We start from the raw sequence: 18,446 nt of genomic DNA on the forward strand, positions 1-18,446 counted from the left end.
TGATGTCGTACAGCTGATCTCCGAAGAAACCCTCATAATTTATGCAACAACATGTAGTAGTGTAACACAAAGCAAGATTGCTGGATCTATTAAAATTAGGACTCTAGATCAACCAAGTTCCCTTCCTAGTTTTGTAATATCAAAATGCAAGATATGTATTTCACTAAGTTTATGTCACATCCGGCAGTGACGAATCTAGGATTTTAAGGTTGTGGATGCTCTGAAGTGAAACTATAAAAAAATATGTGTTAACAATGAGATTCAAACCTTGGTACAACAACATTAAAAGAGTCTTAAGTACCCATCCTAGAACCATTGGGCCAACTATATGATTTATTCATTGAGTGCTCTATGTTAATTTTATACAAATACCTATCAATTTCTACATAGATATATATATTTCGTAACGAAATTAATGGGTGCTTGAGCACCCGGCGGACACCATGTGGGTCCGCCCCTGACATCCGGGGAGCACCCCCTAGATGTAACATGGCGTACTTATCTCTCGAAGGTCTTATACAAGCCCATAGTTATCATTCATCGCATCGACAAAGTAAATTTAGCAAAAAATTTAAAACTTTTCATAGCGCATCATATGCTAGAAACATCACTTCGTATATATATAAAATATAAGCCATAATACATATTTAGACCCTAAGTATCTTTGTCATCTTAGACTCAACAACATTAGAATACATTAGAGACACGGCCCTTAAAACATAAGACATAACCATACAATCTTTAAACATTTTACATTTAGACATGAGTAGGGAATCCTTGGAACTTAAGGACCCCTTTCCTTGAGCTTGGAAATCACATATCAAGCTCCTCAATCATATACATCCTTTAAGCATCCACAACCTACACTTTGTGAAAAAGTAGAGAAGAATGGGATTAGTACAAGAATACACTAAGTATGCAACCATGCAAAAACATGCATTTAAAAGGGACATTTCCTTGAAATCATACTTCATGCCTTTTTGAGTAAATCTTTTTAAAACCTTGAATCAATAGCATTTATGTCATTCATATACTTCATGTAAACATATTCAATGGCCAAACATTTTATAGGACCACATATAGGATTTATTACATTTTTGAGTCACATTACAGTGAGCTCTTGTTCCCTTAACAGTGAGCTAATTTCCCTTTTATTCATTAATCTCCCAAGTAACCCTCTAGTGATACTTGGTGCAATGCATCACCTTAAGGCCACAAGAAAACATACATATCATCTACACAAGACAACACATACCATCATAGGAGTATAATACAACTTAAACACATTTAAGCCAATACCATAGTACAATTACAGTAAGCTACATCCAACTTGCACACACTTTTATTTCTTTTCATATACATTTTTATTAGACCTTGTTCATGACCCCAATATTAGTCTACCAGTGCAGTGCACATGTGAAGACCCATAACCCCACACATGCTTAGTAGACCCTTCATGAGACCACAAACCTTAACATTCAATCCATACATCAACAAGTAAGTGAAGGCAACTTCATTCATGTCAATACAAAACCTTCATCGTATAGTCATTTAGATCAACATAGTACATATAAGGATAAGATCACATCTCATAGATTCATACCATGCACACCTTCATAACAAGTAGACCAATACTACAAAGTCATGTATATGGACATAAACATAATCATACATATTAGGTCACCTTACTAGGACTTCCTAAGGAGCTACTTGTGCAATGTATAGATGGGTTCATTACTTCCACCTATCCTAAGTAACTTACCTTAAGTCCTCCTAGTTAGGATCCCATTCATTTACTTCCATTGTCCATTTTACTTTAGGGAAACTATAGCCTTAACCGACACTAAGTCCGTGGGTGCTAAACATGAAATTTGGTGTTATAGAGTCTTACACCAATGGAAGGTATTCCTACCTATCCAAGGTAGAACATTAACATACATCCTAGCATCCTAAGTGATATCACATTGCTAGATCCTATGTGGCAAGCATAGTTTATGGATTAAAAGATAGGTGTATTCCCTCGACATGCCATTGGCCAATTGGGGCCTCATCTCATGAGAAAACATGGGCGAATCTTCCTCAAAAGGGAAGTCAACATCTCATGTGGGTCCATAGGTGAGTATTCCTCTGAGGAAAGTCAACACTCTATAAGGGACAAATGATGAATCTTCCTCCAAGGGAAGTCAACACCTCTCAATGTCAAGTTCACTCGGTTCTAAGCTAGGTTCCCTTTATTGAAAAGCCTTTATTACATTTATTTATAAAACATAGGCTTTGAATATTTGATTCTCATATGCTTATAGCATACTCAAGCACCTATCTAATTTAGAGTATTCTTGGGCACCCCTCTCAAGGCCCCTCTACTAACTAAACCATCATACATGTGCGTGAGTGTATACATAGATGTGAACAAACCTTTCACATACCACATTAAAACCACACATGACCATACATTCATATTCGTGCACATAGAAACCAAACCTAGGAACTATCCTATCAAGGTACACATGTGCAATGCATAGACAAGGTCCCTTACCTTTGTCCATACTAGTACACCTAAGGAATACATAACATACTTCACATATATATACTTTACATGCATAGTAGTAGACACTAGTGAATATGAGAACAACCTTTCATTAGACACTATGAACATTCACTACATTGTAAGCATGCATAATGTGTGAGTGTGTGTACATTGGTCAATATGATCACATAATGGCTATCAACAATTCATTGAGGCAGCCACCCTATTAGACCACATTACACTTTCAAGTATAGACCACACAACACCGCTTAGCATAGGAGACAAGACAATCTTCATATTATACTTTAAGACTCCTTACCATTAGCTATTCACACATTTACATAGGGGTACATAGGTAAGGGATTACTAACCATTTTAACACATCAATGGCAGCACCTATACTTTACCCTAACATGGATATATACATGCTTATACAATAGCCATACAAGCTAGATCATAACTAGAATAGGAAAGTAGGCATAATCTTATAATAGTATCATCATAAGCACATGTTCATATATTCATCAATTTTCCTTCAAGGCCATGGTCAACACATATATAATGACAATAAAGTAAACACCGCCACCATAAGTGGATCATACCACACAATGCCATACAAGGCTTCCTCAACATTCATATAAAGAAATAGAGAAGTAGAAGAGTAGAAGAATCCTTACCAATCCTTTAGACTTTGGTCACCATTGACCATTACTACTCTTTTATCAATAAATCAAGTATAGGGCAGTAGCTTAAGGTACCATAATCATACATGAAGTTAAGCATAAGCTATTACAAGGTCACGTTACAACTAGTACAATACATTGACATACTAGAAGCTAAAAGGACATAGACCATAAACCAATTTCACTTGCATGGATTATAAGTCATATTTCGTCAATACCACCAATCTAGGGCAGTAGCTTCAAGAAATCATTGCTTAGATGAGATCTTACTATATTTGCCAATAAACTCTAGATCACTGTAACATGCTTCATATTAGGAATTCATGGAGGATAGATTTACATATGTCAATCCTATTCAAACTATCATGAATTAATCCAAATTAAATCCATTAAATATAATTAATAATCATGTTACATCATAGGCAATAACTAACCATCATTTTAACGTAATTGAATCACACAATAAGCATGCTAGAATCATCAATCTATAGACTACAACATGTAGGTAAATCTTACCAAGTTTCCTTTGATAAGATCACTAAGGGTTCATACCCACAATGTATTCTTAATATCCACTTAAAACAGTAGCTAGAATGATCTTTACCCAATCAAAATCTCATAACAATCACCATGAATCCGAACTTACAGTGAACACATAGAACATAGGCTAGTTTTGTTCAAATTTTCATACATGAATTCACATGGATAATTCATCGATGATTCACCATCAATGTACATATAAGACATTAAACATAAGCATATTAACATAATTGAATCACAAATCGATATGCATAAGATCAAGATCATAAAGTCATACATAGGCTAATATCGAGATTGTGAAAGAGCATGGGTTCATCATGCAGTAGGATTGAAAATCACGTCCAAATCAGTATATAATCATCAAAACATTCATATTATGCTTTTGAAATCAATTTAAGAAAGAACCCATGGCTAGAAGGAAGAAGAAGAACTTGATCATATTTTTCTCTTTGAAAACTTTGAGATTAACTCTCTAGATGGAAGGATAACTAGATATGAAGGATCACTATACATTTATATACATTAAAATATCTAAAAATCGATGATTCATCCATGGAAATCCAAGCTCCAATTTGTTCTTGAGCTTCACCAACAATAGAGGTTCTAGAGAGTATTTTTTTGGAGGGAAAAGTCTCATTTGGTGAATTGTATTGGAAATGGGGTTGATAACGTTTCTAACACCTTATATACACCCAAAAGTAGCTAAATAATCCTATTAGAATCAGGTTAGGATGTGGGGTGAATTTCCCATTCACCCCCAGACGCAGGCACCAGTTTACAGCCACCATCAACGGAGCAATCGACTGGCTGTCCTTTGGCTTCTGGCGACTGGTCCTTAGCCAAATTTTGGGTTGAGACCTGCCCAAGCTAAGTACCAATCGATGAGAACTCACCAACGGTCCGTTGGTTGAACAACTGGCCGTTGTTTGGTCCGTGATTGACACTGCCAAGGCAGTGTCTCGACCATTCTTGGGTCCTTTTGCGGGGCCTTTTGCGGGGCCCTTTATAAGTCGTACCCGGACGTTTCCAACGTAAATACAGCCCTTAACAAGGTTTAGACCTTACACATAAGTTTCACCCAAAAAAAACACCTGCAACTCGTCCAAACAGGCTAGGCCCCATCAAGACACGCGTTGAGCGTCTTAAGGGCTATCTTTTGAACGCCTTGGACGTTCTTGGTCGTTTGACCTCCAAACTTCTGAAACTCCATATACCATCTTTAGACATCATTATAACTCATTTTAAGACTTCTTAAGCTCATGAAATACAGTATGTAAACACACATGGACACATGAGACACACAGGTGACTAGTTGTCGAACGTTTTGATCGTCCCTTGACGTTTGACTTCCAAATCACTTCAAACTTTACACACTGCCTCTAAACCATATTATAAGTAATTTTATAACCTTAGAACCTTAAGACAAACATGTTAGTCTCTAGACACCCTATATCATTTTGAGATCTTACAGTTTAGCTATAGTATAAGAAATGAAGATGAATAATAATCATAGAGTTCATTCAATAGGGATAAACCTGCTTCAAGTTACCATTGATATCTATCGTCAACCTTAAGTTGCATGAAAATTCTCTTTAAAAAACGAACACAACTACAAAATCTAAGTAAAAGAACAAAATATTTAAAAAATTGAAAAAAAAATGATGATATGTATTTAAATGTTAACCTTGTTCTTTGCTAGGGTTCAACATTGTTTAGTCTATTCTTAGAACCATCATACATGGTTTTTATCCTAGGCAAATACAAATTATCATATAACATACAAAAAGTGCTAAGCCAAATTTGTGACTCAAGAGTTAAAGAGAAAATGCATCATACATTTTTTATGATTCATACCTAGGAACCTCCTTACTGTTTGTACTTCAAGTTCAAATTGTGTATCGCTATACTCTAACGGTCCAATGTTTTACAATAGTAGGAGCTCACTTATAGATGGTCCAAGTGCATAGTTTCCAAGGGAGAAACATGTTCTAAGCACGGACCCAACATATTGAATGCAACATCTCAAGGAAGAGTAAGACATTCCAACTCTAATCTTAAAACAAAATGTGAGTCATATATATAAAATAGCTTATCCATTGACCAACAATATATGTTAACTATCTTATCCATCCAAAAATACATCTGTGGAAATTTAGCATATAATCTCAATAAAAGTTATTACTTTCTTAAAACAGATATTTCTAAAACTGTAAATGTTACATATATATGAACCTTTTGATGTTTCAACTCAACAACTTCCAACAACTTCAAATATTAGGTAGAAATAGTGTTTCTTATACATTCACAAAACAATGAGCATTAGAAGTTGTACCATGACATAGCCAAAGTAAGGAATTACTTGCATGTATAAAGAAAAAATTGTTAGAAATATAAGATGCATCATAGTTGGTTTAGACATCTAGGGTATTCAGTAATAGTAAATTATTCAATAACAACTTCCAAGCAGCGATCGTCTCCATCCTAATTATAAAATGCAGGGCCATAACGTTAAAGGGTATACATTTAAAAAAATCAAAAGTTCTGTAACATTAACTCCTTTAGTTTATACTACTACCTGCCTGTACATGACATATATAAGCTTAGCTTTTAAAATCTGGCTACATGGTGGTTCAGAAAAAAGTAGAAATACTCTCAGTTACTTGTTTGACTTGAATAAAAAATATGTGTTCAACTGAACTCATAAAGAACTATGGAGAAGGATATCTTACTAATTTACTTTGGAATGCATCGTCGAGAGGCTTCTTTCAACTATGTTTGCAGTATGGCTGATTGCAGTTCTTCGAAAGATGCTCAACTGATCATTTTGTAGGAGAAGCATCTGAAAAATTGTTATGCATATAAAGATGTTGTTGCTCGTAGATAGTGGCATTACCACATCGCCTGAAGAATGGTGCTTCCCTATTGAAATGATCCTGGAAAAAGAGCAATATATATATAGATGAGTATTTTCAGATATTAGGTGACATGCTATAAGTTCTTCAATAATGACGCTTCACAGCTAAATGTACTCGAGATTTTCTTAGCGATTTTGTTCTGCTTGTCTGAGCCTAGTATCAAGAAAAATGAATCATGAAAACAATAAATTTTTACACATGTAAAAAATAAATAAGACCAACTAACAGTATGATTAAAATGTGGCAGTGAATTATGAAAAGTTACGATAAAAATTGTACCAATATCTTAATGCATGAATTATGAATGTTCAACAGAGGAAAACTAATCCTTTGCATTCTTAGAAAAACACTATCAAATAGTTATTAAGTGCATCTCATATAAAAACACTCAAATTTATTCATAGCTAAATAAGTGTATCTTAGAAAGTAAATGTAGCAACTTATATATATATATATATATATATCTTAGAAAGATTTGAAATCCACCATTGTTAAAGCTTGGGTCTGACTTAGTGATAACAATTTAATACGTAGTTGAAGCTAGCAATTTCAAGTCTCCATTGAGGAGATTTTCTTATCTATTGATTTGTTTGCTTAACTTTTGAGGTATTCTTAGAAAAACCCCTTCCCAATGATACTGATGGAATCAGTGTGAATAACTTGAAGGAACACAAGAGACCAAGGTGAAGAACTATCGAGAAGCCGACTTAGCTTTTATTATGTACCCTTCAATAATAACCTAATTATGTATATGCCATTGGTTGTTCCAAACTTTGGCAAAACCTTAAACAAATATTAAAGAATCTACTGCTATTTATGATGAAAGATTTCAAGAGCTTACAACTTTTTAGCCAATGTTGCAGAGCCAGTTCTTGCATCTTCTCATCCTTATTTCTTAGACAGTACCTTTTCAACTTTGGGAGCTTATACAATATCGAGCTTAATAGCCTACTTTTACTATCCCTGAAATCACATAACTTTATTTTCATAACTCATCCTCATTAGTTATCTTGGGCTCATGTTACAAGGTAAGGTATCTCTGGTTTTTCCCAAAAAAATGAAGCATCAATTCCTAACCTGTATAAAAATTTCCGATGATTTCAATTAAAATGGGTGATTTGGAGATTGTTTTGAAGGGTCTAATTCAATTTGTGTTTTGGTTTCGATGGTAACAATGGAGTTACTCCTCGAGTATTTGGCCACAACACTGTTAGGAGAAAATTTTTGTCGGCAGATTCTAATGAAATTTTGTGATGGAGAGTGAGAAATTAGAAAGATGAAGATTCTTCTAGAGCTTTACGGAAACCGAAGGACCTTCATGATATATCTACTGATAGTTACAATTTTGCCCTTGTGTAATGGTTTAATATCACTTTTGCCATTGTTCGTCCTGGCTTTCAGGCTTCTATATAGTATATAGTATAAAACTAAATGAGAATTGCCCGTGCTATGAATGGGTCCAACAACTTGAATTATCATTTATTTGTGTTTAATTTGAATTGTCACCAGACATTTAGGACTAAATTGTATTCATATTTAAAAAATGTTAGAAAAAATTTATATACAAAATATAACATATTATTTTTATATTTATATATAAATATGCTGAAATACATGTAAGATTATTCAATTCGATTTTTTTTTCTTTTACAAAATGAAGAAGTGTTACCAATTGTTTGGAAAGGCATACACTTAAACAATAATTCACAATTTTATAAATATTTATTTAATAAATTGATAATATTTGTTTAATAAATCAGTTCGATAAGTCAATCTTATTTATTTATTTATATATACATATATATATATATGTATATACATATATATATATATATATGTATATACATATATATATATATATATATTACTTACCTATTACTGAATTGACTAATTTCTATTACTTCCTTTAATACACTTGCAAAATCAAACCAAGTGTATGTGTCATTATATATCTATATATATATATATCTATATATATATATATCTATATATATATATATATATATATATATTACATTGTCCACCATCCTATGCTACATGATTAACATAATGTATCACTTTTCTATCAATGTTCATACTTCGTAGTTATCACCATGAACACATTAATCACATAGGGATATTGAATATATTGTCCATGCCCATAATATTTCGTTGCTTTGTACTTTCCAATGAACTGCTTCTTATTCCAAAAAGAGAAAAGAGATTAAACATTACAAAATAGAAATCGGTAAACCAATAAAAATCCACAGCCATATTTAAAAATTTACTATAAAGAATATGTGTGTGTAGAGAGAGAGAAGAACATGTGCGTGTGTGAGAGAGAGAGAAAGCAAGGCAACATAATTACGGAACAGTGAAAAAAACTACTTATGAGTACTATACGCAATAGTCAAGACTTCAAGTTATACTCCTTTAGAGAAGGGTCGAGCAGGGCACAAAGTTAATAAAGGTCAAAACCCGTTGCTACGATCTAAGGATACATAAAAAAATTAACTTTTTCTCAAACCAATATAGGATCATTTCCTCATTAGAATAAACAATTAACAATTCCTTGTTTTTCCTTTGATAAGTCAATGTTGACAAGGAAAAACTCTATGGAGATGCAGGAAATTATGCAAACAATGACCAAAACAATTGATCATGTTGAGTTCCTTTTAGCATCACATGTTGCAACCAAATTGACACAAAATAGTTGATGAAAACAAGCATGTATAAGAATAAAATTCAAAAAAATATTTATCATGGCTGAAATAGAAAATAAATTACTTATCTTCTTAAGCATTCATGTGTAGTTCGCTGGATGTTTACAAAAATACAAAATGTTGTTCGGTTGATGTTTAATGATACTTTTTCAAATTCAAGAAAATCATAGAAAAGGGTAGACAATAGACTTCACCAACTACCCTTATCTCAACCTTTCAGCGTCACAAGGCAATGTTCATGCTAGCTTTTGGTGCTTAACAATATGCACATCTCATGGAATGAAATTTTTGTTTTTAATAAGATTGAAAATATCGACAGGATGAGAAAATACAAAATAAAGCATGGATAATCTTTGCACTCAGAATTTGTATATTCTTCCTCCTAAGAAGCAAGACCGAATTCAATTTAATGCTTTTTTCTCTATAAAAGAGCACTAACTTGGAATAATCTATCATATATGTCTAAACCTACCAATGGTAAAAGACTTATCTTGTCACCTAGGGGTGCTTCTTGTTAGATTCAGTTTTGAATGTTAACAGTTAAACATATCGACTATTGGCTTATACATATGCTAAACAGATAAATGAACCAATAAGATATTGGTCACCGCTTATCGATTAGTTGATTATCATTCGTTAATGGTAGCTTGGTTATTGGTTCAACCGAATGGGCTGTAGTTCTTTTCTTCATATAATTCAATATTTAAAAATCATGATCCTGCCTAGAATAAACTATATCAACTCTCTTGAATTAATGGTCCAAATTGATAGCATAGCTACCCCACATGCTTTTGACATAGAAGTTACTACATAATTAGTATAATATCAATCTTAATCAGACTCTTAATCACCTCACTTCTTGTCAGATAAGGTCATCGAATTTCCATTCAACGACTAACTCTGTGGTGTAGTTGTATTGAAAAGAAAAAAGGAAAAAAAGAACCAAACAACCCCCTATTTTAAGTCAATGTTAAATAATACTTGTAGCATATAATTGCCTCTCTTTCCTCATGTCAAGCATCAAACTGATAAATTTATGTTACCCTAACCTTCATTTATATGTTTCTTTGTAATCTCTCTCTAGTATATAGCAAATTTGCATCAATTGACATGTTGCAAAAGACAAGTTCAAGGCTTACCTATCAGTGATGGATTGAGTAGCCTTAGTGTGTATTTAAGAAGCCAATACAAATAATGTTGTGAAGTATATTTAGCAAATAAGATAATCAACAATTAATGCAACAACAACAAATGATGGTGATGTCTGGAAAGTTTGGAGATAGCCACATAGTTGACAGCTAAAAGAAAGTCGATAATCATTTCAGCCATTAATAAACGAATTGACAAAATGTCAAATTGTAGATAACTCAGTAGTGTAGCATAACTGTTTTACAGAGCAAAATAATAATCATTGCAATAACACATTACGACATCATTAAATGATATCAAGTTTGCTATATTTACAACGACTTCTTTATTTGTACATTGAATAATATAAAAGGCTGTCACAGAGAAACTTTCATGATGAAATAGAACTTCTTTTAATGTGGATACAATGAGTCTTTGTGGTTAAAGAAGCAACAAGATATAATAGAAGTCTTTATCAATGAAGAGGTTAGAATATTTCAAATACAAGCAATGCGAGTCTACCAAATTTACATCAAAAATCATTTCTGAATCAATTATAAAGATCCAAAGTTGAAACTGATATCATCTTTAGATAGTACAATTTTACCAACTTAGTTATTAAAACACATGAATGCTTAAGAAGATGAGTTTTTTTCCTGTTTCAGCCATGATAAACATTACCAGGAAATAACTAATCAAAAGTTATTCAGTTATACCAAAGCAGAATCGACTCTACTGACAAGTGGCGTGGAAAATATGATTTATTGAATTCGAGCAGGAAGAGGGAAACAACCCGAAATCAAGAATACTTACCTGTTACTAATAAAGTTTCTATTAAAAACATAGCCAATAATGTAATGCTTAAGCATTTCTCTGAAGTGATAATAGTATGACTTACAATGTTATAATCCACTTCTTTCAATGACCAAATGTGTGATAAATTTTAAAATTTGACTGGAATAGATACAAAAAGTTGACTCTTGTTCATAGTTATCCATCTCAATATCCCGATAGTGTCTCACCAGTTATCAAATTTCAAAATACTCACAGAAGTATAAACAAGATTTTTTCAAAATCATTACCTAAGTTGCCAAGGGACATGCCATGTTCCTCCATCCGACAGGGCAACTTGGGACCTTCTTGCATTAGATGATACATTCTGAGGTGTGTTGATGTCCACTCTATTTTCCACATTTGCATATGAAGTAGAACTCCATAATCATTTGGAATGGATAAACGAAAATGTGATCATATAACATATCCCACACCCATAAAAATAAAAATAAATATTCGACAAAAAAACCAACAATTTATAAATCAAACACATAGTAACATACTTTTTTGAAGAGTCTGAGCGCCAATTGATAAGAGATAATCATGACATAAATGAAAGAAAGTGGTTTAAGAAGCATTGTCGGTTATCCAAAAACAATATAAGAACACATATGTTACCATAGACACCGTCTGAATTCACGTGCTAATCACGGTAAAATTTGCACATATCACACACAAACTTAGCGTATTTTCCTTCGGGATTGCTTTAGTTCTTCAAGATCAACATCTAAAAGCAGGGAAGCATACTCTTATTTTAGAGGTGAACAAAATTATTAAAGGTCCATAATATAGAAGCATTCGACATATTCAAGCAGAGAACATTCACCTTTCAATTTGACTTGTGTTGTAATGTTGATGCCTACAACATCAATATTTTCCCCCGACGTAAACACAACAGCAGCAACCTCAGGGTCCCCATATATCGTTCATCAGCAAACTAAGCAAATGAGTAAACAGATACAAATTGGATAAATGAAACAAAGACTATTTCTTTAGCTTTGCATACTGAATAAGTGAACATGCAAAAAAAGTTGAGCTTGTAAACGTCGACAACAATGTGAAATGATGTATAATACACAAGAATGCATTAGTATTTCTTCTAACATAATGCAAAAAAGGATCCATATTATACTCAAATTACAAGGATAACTTGTTGTCTACTAAACATTTCTACATGGTGCATGGTAAATATTCAAGACAAATGTTTTGCACAAACATTACGGGACCAGACAGCTACATAAACATGCTTCCAATTGTAAGACATTACAACAACAACATGTCAAATGTAATCACACAAATGGGGCCTGGAAAGGGTGGTGTGCATGCAGACCTTACCTCTACCTTTTTGAAGTAGAAAGGTTGTACTGCTCGATAGACCATTGGCTAAAAAAAAAGCATATCAACGCAGGTTTGAAAAAGAAATTGTAAAACATTTTAAATATCATAGTATTTATAAACCCCATTGGGAAAGAAATCACCCACATTTTCTTCTGGGGCAGGATTAACATTTCCTAAAGCAAAGAAGGAATCACCAAGTACAACCGTTCTTGTCACCTTGCTTGCAAACATTTAGTCCATCTTGACAGCCTAACCAACAGATAACTATGAAAGTTTTGTTATTGCAAGGGAAAAATTGGAAACTTAAAGATCTAAAGTTTTAAGATACGATATATCAAAGCCAAGTTTGTCAAAGGTCATAATGCAAGTATACACACTTCACCAGGATATTCAATAACTTTTTCCACCAAGAATTCAGATGCAGACTTGTCAATATTTTTTGAATTTGGAGAAGGTAAAATTAATTTTCCTAATCCAACTGAACCATGAACAAAGTCTGCAACATATGGTTCCCATTTCTATAGAAAGCAACAAGAGTTAGGTGACAGTGTGTTGAGAAGCTACAAGGGAGAAAGGAAAGTAAGCATAAACTGATTTTTTTTGTGTGTAAAAGCAAATATCGTTTTTCCTCTGTAATTTATTCTAATATCTATCTACACAATAGAAAAAACTTTAAAAATTAGCTTCATGTTATGTATATCCAAGTGATGTTGTAGCAATAACATTTCTCTATGGAATACATAGTGTGAGATTGCAAAGAGAAAAAAATCTTACTATTAGAAGGAATACACGGTAAAAATAAAAACAAAATTACCTTCAGAGGTTCAGAGCTACCCTCTACACCACGGGAACATTCGGATATCCTGCAGCTTAACACTATCATTTTGCAAGTTAAGTTCAAGAAGTAATTGATCAAGAATTTGATCCATAAATATCTAGAAGATGGAAATTTTAAACATGATGAAAATAGAGAAATTTAGATAAATAAAATTAAAATTAAAAACATACCAAAGGTAATGCATTTCATGTAGCATCTTTTGTAGTAACGTTGCCAAAGATAGTAGCCAAACCTATGATTCAACTTCTGGTGTATGAAATGCCATTAGTATCGTCATATTGTCATCTATTATCAACGAAAACAAAATTAGCTCCAATGTGACGAATGAGAACCACATCGAACATGAAGCTCATCAAGAAACACACATAAACAACTCAGCTTCCTGAGTACCTATTATGAGAGAGATACATGTCTTTCCTTTTCATTCACCGGCACAATTTATCCCACATATTTGAGAAGACTGAAATGAAAGAATTTCTTGATATTTTTAAAGCATCACTAAGTATTATAAGTTTATCTTTTTCTTGGTTGATGAGTCACCAAGTATCATATTTTTAAGAGTGCATTAGTTTCTACTTGAATGAAACACAACTTCTATGCCAAAGAGTCACCAGAAGATATGCTCCTGGGGAATTTCCTCTTTCACAAAGAAATAGCTTTCCCGGAAAAGAGATTTCAGAAAAGAAAAGGCAAATTGTTGTAAGCTAAGATAAGTGCTAAGAAGATTCCTTCAAACTTTTCGATCTAGGAAACCACATCAAGTATGCTCTTTTGGGACAAGGAAGAGAACATATGGAAACCAGACGTTCAAGGAAAACATCCTGCTATTGCACTGTGTTTTCCCTTCTCAAAGACATATTTTTCTGATCAAAGAAAGACTCTCCTCAAGTTGGATTTTGGTTTGGTTTCACAGGTTGCATTTATTTGATACTTCTTTCTTACTCTCTCTAGAAAACATACTCTTATTGATATTCCGTCTTGTCATTTATTATAATAGCCAACCATCTTTGCTACTTTAGCTTCCTTAATATTTTTGAAGTTCGAAGATTTCAGTCCAGAGTGATGTTACAGATTGTTAAAAGTAGGAGTGAGTACTACATAAACAAAGTTTGCAAGCCAAAATCCTACTATACTTGTTACGGAAGAATCAAGAGAACTATAGAAACCACCTTCTGAAATTTATCGGAAACGATAATATAATATTTTACGTTCTTACCTGCGATTAATAATTTGAAAAACAAACACTAAATTTCAATAATCAAGAACAATAGGAAACAAAGTTTGAAATAAGATCCATAAATAGGAGAAGATGGAGGGAGGATTTATTATTTCTCAATAACTAGTCAGTAATTTATTATTTCTTAGACATAAATCTCCAACTATATAATTTTTTTTGGCATATATGTGTGAAGATAACATAAATATTTACATTAACCAGTTATAAAATTGGGGGAGAGAATTAGACATTATAATAACGACGTCAAATCTATATTTAGTGGTAAAATTGAAATGTTCAAAAAGAACTGGGATAAATTTATTGCAAAACTGAAAGAAGAACATATCTGTAATTCGTTGTTGTTGGAGTTGGAGCAAGAGAAATGGAAGAACTGATTCTTGTATTGAAAATATCTTGTTTTGTGCTAATGAGGAAGATGAAGTGTTCTAGAATTTATGGAGAGAGTGTATTTGTCAGGTTAAATTTACTATTTTGCCCTTAATCGTCCATCCTTCACATTTCTATGTAATAGAAATAATAATAACTAGATAATGAAAGGCCCGTTAACGGGCTCAATATTACAATCTTATAATCGAAATTTGATAAGTTTTTTTAAAAAAAAAAATTATTATGACATTTTCAAATAAACATGATAGGAAATAACAATAAAACATGGTAATGACCTACTTGATGAAAATTGTAATGAATCATCTTATTCTTTACAAAGTAATAAAAGGATTAAAAAAAGTTATGATTTTGTGTTTTAATATTTATTAAAATTAGGAGAACAATTTTGTATAGTAAAGAAAAAGTATTCCAAAGTAATTAATAAACATAATGAATAAATATTTTATCTCAAATAAAGAAGATTTAAAAATATCAACAGAAGTTGATATAAGATATACTGCGGTGATTTAACATGGAATAGTTAGTATAATAATTTATATAACTTGCTTAAAATGATTTTAACTATGATAAAATAACAGTAATAAATAAATATATGTTTTTTAATAAATTATATAATGACATATATGTTGCGTGAAGTTTTGAGATTATACATAAAAAGAGAAATCAAGTAGATTACATACTTACAATAATTATCTCCACAATCCATAAAAAAAAACACAATGCCATGAAATTGAAAAGTCTGAAGAAAACCAAAGGAAAGGACATAACATGCTTCTGAAATTGTTGGAAATTTTGTTCTTGAAAAGCTTGCTCACTAGTTGCATTCCTTTTGAACTAAGCATTTTAAGAAAAGTAATTGTGATTGATATTGAATTTAACATGTTAACTGATTAATTAGGGTGTTTGAAAAGTGTGGAACAGTTGAATTTCGCTGAAAATTGGCTATATGGACAAGTCTCAGAAGTGATTTGTCCACTGAGAAATAGTAAATTTTACTCTTGCCTTATAATTATTTTACAAAAGTAGGGTCATTATATAGAGAACTGATTGAAATGTATTTCTTGAAAAAAACTGCATTATTGATTTTCCTAATAAGAATCTATATCGGAGTGTACATTATTTAAGACGCAAATAAAAAATAAAGGGCGAGAAATTATTTGTTTAAGACATGAGAGAGGAGAGGATTGAGGAGTGAATGAAATGAAGAATGAGTTAATGTCTATTTATTTGTTTCATAGACTTAGCTCTAGAAAAATCTTATAATTTATAGTTTTTAGATAAGTCATGTAACTTGCGGAGGAAATTTACCACTTGAAAAAAATAATATATATTTTAATGAAGTTTAAAATTTATAGTTTTTAAAATGAAATATATATGAAATGATCATATTAGCCTAGATCTTTCTCAACTTTTTTAATCAAACTTACATCAGTTCACTGATTTAGATTAATATGTTTGAAATCAAGTAACAGTACAAACTTGGTTATGTATTTTAATGAAGAGCCACTTTATAATTTAGTAAACATTTTTAGTTTACTTTAAATACAAATATATCGTCCTATTCATTTTATTTGTAAAGTTACTTTTTAACATCTTTTAAAATATATATATTTTTAAAAATATTGAAATTAATTTTATTTATTATTCAATTTCAATCTAATTATCGTACTAGTTTCTTTTCAGGTATATTAATTATAGTCAAAATAAAGGTGAAATAATTAACTATATTTTTAAGTAATGAATTTTTAAGTTAAAGTAGACATTTTTAGTAAGCACAATGAATACAAAAATATTAGGAATTAATTAAAGTAATAGTTAAATAGAGTAATGAATAGATATCACAATAACTCATAAAAAATGTGATGTGATAACGAAATGAGTTGATAGAAATAACATTAACCAAAGATGTTTCTAACTATTTATTTTCTTGTTATTATTCTTGGTAGATTTTTGTTAGTATGAAATTACATTATTATCCTTGATCATCGTTCACTTCATATACAAAGTGATACTTCTAGAATTATTTGTTTCTCTTGATATCTTTCTTAATAGATTTTCATTAGTATAAAATTATATTTTTACCCTTGGTCGTCCTAGGCTTCTATCTTCTATATAATAGAAAAATATTAGATATCAAGTGTCCGTGCCAGCGCAGGCCCAACGTATGTTAGTTTTTTTTCTTCCAACTTATGTAACACAAGTGGAATTTGAAAAAATGAATTAATTTTTTTATATGTGTTTTTTAAAAAAATATTTTAAGTTATTAATTTATGTACCTTTTTTGTCATTTTCGAATAATATATGTTACCACATCTGTTTTATTTTATGCGATACAAGTAATTTTAGAAAAATCAACGGAATTTCTTATATAATTCTGACATATTTTTGGTTGTCATTTCACTGTGATTCATAGTACTTTTTAGTTCCTATGTTATTTTCAAACAATATATGCAACTTTTTATTGTTTCGATAATGTAACGACCTGTTTAGTCGTTTTGAGCAGTAGAGTTTATTTCTGGTAATAACTGTCTGGGTCGACGGATCCCACGACGGACCGTCATGGGCACGACGGACCGTCGAGGGTGTCTCGTTCCAAAACACTTAGATCCTGAAAATTTGAGTACTGAGATCGACTCTCTGAACTTCACGACGGAATGGCAGGATGGACCGTCGTTGGCACGACGGACCGTCACAAATCTTTCCACAGAATTAACTCTCTGAACTTTGTGACGGACATGCAGTACGGACTGTCACAGCCGTGACGGACCGTCACAGGCTGCGTAACCCTGACTGGGTCGGAATTCTGTTAAAAGTTTTTAAGGGGCATTTTGGACTATTCATGCTTATAATTACAAAGTTAGTGGATTAATGTTAATAATTCAATTACGTGGGGGTTAAAGGAGATAACCTTAAAATAAAAAGTGGGTTATTTTTATCATCTTTTATACTTAATTATATGACAATTAGGGTAAAAGAAAAAGGGTTTTGAATAAGAAAAATAGAAAGAACAGAGAGAGAAAGAAGAGAGAACGAGCGAGAGAGAGAGAAGAACGAAGAGACAGCAAGGGTTTGGAGAAGTAGATTGATCGATCACGATTCTTCGGTGGAGGTAGGTTATGGTTTATGCTTTTCATAGTAAACTCTTAATAGCGAGTGATATGTATTGGGTAGTATTGTAAAGTCTTATATGCTTAATTGTATGCTTGCATGATGTGATTATGTAATTGTAGTGGGTTGGAAAGATGAGGCTGTGAATCTTAAACCTTAAATCCACTTTGTTAATGATGATGCCTTGGTATAAAAGAAGGCTTGATGAA

At 32.1% G+C, this 18,446-nt stretch overlaps 1 long non-coding RNA gene and 1 pseudogene across 1 annotated transcript; both read right to left on the bottom strand.

Annotated features, from left to right (window-relative positions):
• Nucleotides 1-799: 799 nt before the first annotated feature.
• LOC107003473 lies at nt 800-7,978 on the bottom strand. Its single transcript, XR_001454672.2, has 3 exons — nt 7,507-7,978; nt 6,480-6,683; nt 800-861 (listed from the first exon to the last, which is right to left on the bottom strand). It is a non-coding gene; the product is annotated as an uncharacterized LOC107003473 (long non-coding RNA).
• Nucleotides 7,979-11,870: 3,892 nt separating this feature from the next.
• LOC107003954 overlaps nt 11,871-18,446 on the bottom strand; it is a 20,626-nt pseudogene continuing 14,050 nt past the window's right edge.

This window comes from Solanum pennellii, chromosome 11, assembly GCF_001406875.1.
Source record: "Solanum pennellii chromosome 11, SPENNV200".
Lineage (NCBI taxonomy): Eukaryota > Viridiplantae > Streptophyta > Magnoliopsida > Solanales > Solanaceae > Solanum > Solanum pennellii.